This window comes from Somniosus microcephalus, chromosome 13, assembly GCF_052327205.1.
Source record: "Somniosus microcephalus isolate GS21.2 chromosome 13, FLI_Smic_1.0, whole genome shotgun sequence".
Classification (NCBI taxonomy): domain Eukaryota; kingdom Metazoa; phylum Chordata; class Chondrichthyes; order Squaliformes; family Somniosidae; genus Somniosus; species Somniosus microcephalus.
In genome coordinates, this window is record NC_140999.1 from 39571185 (window position 1) to 39576777 (window position 5593).

Here is a 5593-nt window from a genome sequence, read left to right on the forward strand (position 1 = left end):
CCCTAATTCCTCACTCTGCTGGTCTCTCCCTAATTCCTCACTCTGCTGGTCTCTCCCTAATTCCTCACTCTGCTGGTCTCTCCCTAATTCCTCACTCTGCTGGTCTCTTCCCTAATTCCTCACTCTGCTGGTCTCTCCCTAATTCCTCACTCTGCTGGTCTCTCCCTAATTCCTCACTCTGCTGGTCTCTCCCTAATTCCTCACTCTGCTGGTCTCTCCCTAATTCCTCACTCTGCTGGTCTCCCCTATTCTCACTGCTGGTCTCCCCTAATTCCTCACTCTGCTGGTCTCTCCCTAATTCCTCACTCTGCTGGTCTCTCCCTAATTCCTCACTCTGCTGGTCTCTCCCTAATTCCTCACCTCTGCTGGTCTCTCCCTAATTCCTCACTCTGCTGGTCTCTCCCTAATTCCTCACTCTGCTGGTCTCTCCCTAATTCCTCACTCTGCTGGTCTCTCCCTAATTCCTCACTCTGCTGGTCTCTCCCTAATTCCTCACTCTGCCGGTCTCTCCCTAATTCCTCACTCTGGCTGGTCTCTCCCTAATTCCTCACTCTGCTGGTCTCTCCCTAATTCCTCACTCTGCTGGTCTCTCCCTAATTCCTCACTCTGCTGGTCTCTCCCTAATTCCTCACTCTGCAGGTCTCTCCCTAATTCCTCACTCTGCTGGTCTCTCCCTAATTCCTCACTCTGCTGGTCTCTCCCTAATTCCTCACTCTGCTGGTCTCTCCCTAATTCCTCACTCTGCTGGTCTCTCCCTAATTCCTCACTCTGCTGGTCTCTCCCTAATTCCTCACTCTGCCGGTCTCTCCCTAATTCCTCACTCTGCTGGTCTCTCCCTAATTCCTCACTCTGCTGGTCTCTCCCCTAATTCCTCACTCTGCTGGTCTCTCCCTAATTCCTCACTCTGCTGGTCTCTCCCTAATTCCTCACTCTGCTGGTCTCTCCCTAATTCCTCACTCTGCTGGTCTCTCCCTAATTCCTCACTCTGCGGTCTCTCCCTAATTCCTCACTCTGCTGGTCTCTCCCTAATTCCTCACTCTGCTGGTCTCTCCCTAATTCCTCACTCTGCTGGTCTCTCCCTAATTCCTCACTCTGCCTGGTCTCTCCCTAATTCCTCACTCTGCTGGTCTCTCCCTAATTCCTCACTCTGCTGGTCTCTCCCTAATTCCTCACTCTGCTGGTCTCTCCCTAATTCCTCACTCTGCTGGTCTCTCCCTAATTCCTCACTCTGCTGGTCTCTCCCTAATTCCTCACTCTGCTGGTCTCTCCCTAATTCCTCACTCTGCCGGTCTCTCCCTAATTCCTCACTCTGCTGGTCTCTCCCTAATTCCTCACTCTGCTGGTCTCTCCCTAATTCCTCACTCTGCGGTCTCTCCCTAATTCCTCACTCTGCTGGTCTCTCCCTAATTCCTCACTCTGCCGGTCTCTCCCTAATTCCTCACTCTGCTGGTCTCTCCCTAATTCCTCACTCTGCTGGTCTCTCCCTAATTCCTCACTCTGCTGGTCTCTCCCTAATTCCTCACTCTGCTGGTCTCTCCCTATCCTCTGGTCTCCCTAATTCCTCACTCTGCTGGTCTCTCCCTAATTCCTCACTCTGCTGGTCTCTCCCTAATTCCTCACTCTGCTGGTCTCTCCCTAATTCCTCACTCTGCCGGTCTCTCCCTAATTCCTCACTCTGCTGGTCTCTCCCCTAATTCCTCACTCTGCTGGTCTCTCCCTAATTCCTCACTCTGCCGGTCTCTCCCTAATTCCTCACTCTGCTGGTCTCTCCCTAATTCCTCACTCTGCTGGTCTCTCCCTAATTCCTCACTCTGCCGGTCTCTCCCTAATTCCTCACTCTGCTGGTCTCTCCCTAATTCCTCACTCTGCTGGTCTCTCCCCTAATTCCTCACTCTGCTGGTCTCTCCCTAATTCCTCACTCTGCTGGTCTCTCCCTAATTCCTCACTCTGCTGGTCTCTCCCTAATTCCTCACTCTGCTGGTCTCTCCCTAATTCCTCACTCTGCGGTCTCTCCCTAATTCCTCACTCTGCTGGTCTCTCCCTAATTCCTCACTCTGCCTGGTCTCTCCCTAATTCCTCACTCTGCTGGTCTCTCCCCTAATTCCTCACTCTGCTGGTCTCTCCCTAATTCCTCACTCTGCTGGTCTCTCCCTAATTCCTCACTCTGCCTGGTCTCTCCCTAATTCCTCACTCTGCCGGTCTCTCCCTAATTCCTCACTCTGCTGGTCTCTCCCTAATTCCTCACTCTGCTGGTCTCTCCCTAATTCCTCACTCTGCTGGTCTCTCCCTAATTCCTCACTCTGCCGGTCTCTCCCTAATTCCTCACTCTGCCGGTCTCTCCCTAATTCCTCACTCTGCTGGTCTCTCCCTAATTCCTCACTCTGCCGGTCTCTCCCTAATTCCTCACTCTGCTGGTCTCTCCCTAATTCCTCACTCTGCTGGTCTCTCCCTAATTCCTCACTCTGCCTGGTCTCTCCCTAATTCCTCACTCTGCTGGTCTCTCCCTAATTCCTCACTCTGCTGGTCTCTCCCTAATTCCTCACTCTGCTGGTCTCTCCCTAATTCCTCACTCTGCCGGTCTCTCCCTAATTCCTCACTCTGCTGGTCTCTCCCTAATTCCTCACTCTGCTGGTCTCTCCCTAATTCCTCACTCTGCCGGTCTCTCCCTAATTCCTCACTCTGCTGGTCTCTCCCTAATTCCTCACTCTGCTGGTCTCTCCCTAATTCCTCACTCTGCTGGTCTCTCCCTAATTCCTCACTCTGCCGGTCCTCTCCCTAATTCCTCACTCTGCTGGTCTCCCCCTAATTCCTCACTCTGCTGGTCTCCCCCTAATTCCTCACTCTGCCTGGTCTCTCCCTAATTCCTCACTCTGCTGGTCTCTCCCTAATTCCTCACTCTGCTGGTCTCTCCCCTAATTCCTCACTCTGCTGGTCTCTCCCTAATTCCTCACTCTGCTGGTCTCTCCCTAATTCCTCACTCTGCTGGTCTCTCCCTAATTCCTCACTCTGCTGGTCTCTCCCTAATTCCTCACTCTGCTTGTCTCTCCCTAATTCCTCACTCTGCCGGTCTCTCCCTAATTCCTCACTCTGCTGGTCTCTCCCTAATTCCTCACTCTGCTGGTCTCTCCCTAATTCCTCACTCTGCAGGTCTCTCCCTAATTCCTCACTCTGCCGGTCTCTCCCCTAATTCCTCACTCTGCTGGTCTCTCCCTAACTCCTCACTCTGCTGGTCTCTCCCCTAATTCCTCACTCTGCTGGTCTCTCCCTAATTCCTCACTCTGCTGGTCTCTCCCTAATTCCTCACTCTGCTGGTCTCTCCCTAATTCCTCACTCTGCTGTCTCTCCCTAATTCCTCACTCTGCTGGTCTCTCCCTAATTCCTCACTCTGCCGGTCTCTCCCTAATTCCTCACTCTGCTGGTCTCTCCCTAATTCCTCACTCTGCTGGTCTCTCCCTAATTCCTCACTCTGCTGGTCTCTCCCTAATTCCTCACTCTGCTGGTCTCTCCCTAATTCCTCACTCTGCCGGTCTCTCCCTAATTCCTCACTCTGCCGGTCTCTCCCTAATTCCTCACTCTGCTGGTCTCTCCCTAATTCCTCACTCTGCTGGTCTCTCCCTAATTCCTCACTCTGCTGGTCTCTCCCTAATTCCTCACTCTGCTGGTCTCTCCCTAATTCCTCACTCTGCCGGTCTCTCCCTAATTCCTCACTCTGCTGGTCTCTCCCTAATTCCTCACCTCTGCCGGTCTCTCCCCTAATTCCTCACTCTGCTGGTCTCCCCCTAATTCCTCACTCTGCTGGTCTCTCCCTAATTCCTCACTCTGCTGGTCTCTCCCTAATTCCTCACTCTGCTGGTCTCTCCCTAATTCCTCACTCTGCTGGTCTCTCCCTAATTCCTCACTCTGCTGGTCTCTCCCTAATTCCTCACTCTGCCGGTCTCTCCCCCTAATTCCTCACTCTGCCGGTCTCTCCCTAATTCCTCACTCTGCTGGTCTCTCCCTAATTCCTCACTCTGCTGGTCTCTCCCTAATTCCTCACTCTGCGGTCTCTCCCTAATTCCTCACTCTGCTGGTCTCTCCCTAATTCCTCACTCTGCTGCCGGTCTCTCCCTAATTCCTCACTCTGCTGGTCTCTCCCTAATTCCTCACTCTGCTGGTCTCCCCCTAATTCCTCACTCTGCTGGTCTCCCCCTAATTCCTCACTCTGCCGGCCTCTCCCTAATTCCTCACTCTGCTGGTCTCCCCCTAATTCCTCACTCTGCTGGTCTCTCCCTAATTCCTCACTCTGCTGGTCTCCCCCTAATTCCTCACTCTGCCGGTCTCTCCCCCTAATTCCTCACTCTGCTGGTCTCTCCCTAATTCCTCACTCTGCTGGTCTCTCCCTAATTCCTCACTCTGCTGGTCTCTCCCTAATTCCTCACTCTGCCGGTCTCCCCCTAATTCCTCACTCTGCTGGTCTCCCCCTAATTCCTCACTCTGCCGGTCTCTCCCTAATTCCTCACTCTGCTGGTCTCTCCCTAATTCCTCACTCTGCTGGTCTCTCCCTAATTCCTCACTCTGCCGGTCTCTCCCTAATTCCTCACTCTGCTGGTCTCTCCCTAATTCCTCACTCTACTGGTCTCTCCCTAATTCCTCACTCTGCTGGTCTCCCCCTAATTCCTCACTCTGCTGGTCTCCCCCTAATTCCTCACTCTGCTGGTCTCCCCCTAATTCCTCACTCTGCCGGTCTCTCCCTAATTCCTCACTCTGCTGGTCTCTCCCTAATTCCTCACTCTGCTGGTCTCTCCCTATTTCCTCACTCTGCTGGTCTCCCCCTAATTCCTCACTCTGCCGGTCTCTCCCTAATTCCTCACTCTGCTGGTCTCTCCCTAATTCCTCACTCTGCTGGTCTCTCCCTAATTCCTCACTCTGCCGGCCTCCTCCCTAATTCCTCACTCTGCCGGCCTCTCCCTAATTCCTCACTCTGATGTCAAACCATTACAGCATCTCAGAGCTCTTTATTGATTTTTTGACGGGTCCCTCCTGCAATGCTGGCTGTGTGTTGTTGAAAGAAGCTTTGGGCCAGGAATTGCACATACACTAGATTACGGAAGGCCTTGCCCATCAAACAAAATCAAGTCTATGAAATTTGTCAATACCCAGGACTGAGTGTGGTGTCTGCATTTGTGCCTAGATACTGACGAATGCACCATTGGTAACCCTTGCGGCAACGGAACTTGCAGCAATGTTATCGGAGGGTTTGAGTGCGCATGTGACGATGGATTTGAACCGGGCCCGATGATGACTTGTGAAGGTAGGTCAAGCACTTTAATGACTCAATTGCACAACTGTACTGAGGTGAGATTGATGTTGTTGTTTTGCAGGGGGCACTGACAGTGTTGATTTTGGAGTGGGTACTGATAATGTTTGATTTTTGAACAGGTGCTGCCAATGCTGATTTTGGAACAGAGTCTCATAGAATTTCCTCCCTCCTTACAATGCAAGACCTGTAATAAGTGGGCACCCGGATAATGTAACCCAGTGCAAGAACTGGTGTAAGAAGCTTCAGGGTGATTATCTGACTGTGTGGTGTATGATATTTTGTTTGTGTTTTTAG

The 5593-nt window shown here is 52.1% G+C and overlaps 1 protein-coding gene across 1 annotated transcript in view; it reads right to left on the reverse strand.

Moving 5' to 3' along the window:
• The window catches only part of LOC147108244 (solute carrier family 12 member 2-like), a 315116-nt gene that overhangs the window by 97904 nt on the left and 211619 nt on the right, over window positions 1-5593 (reverse strand). The window lies entirely within an intron of this gene.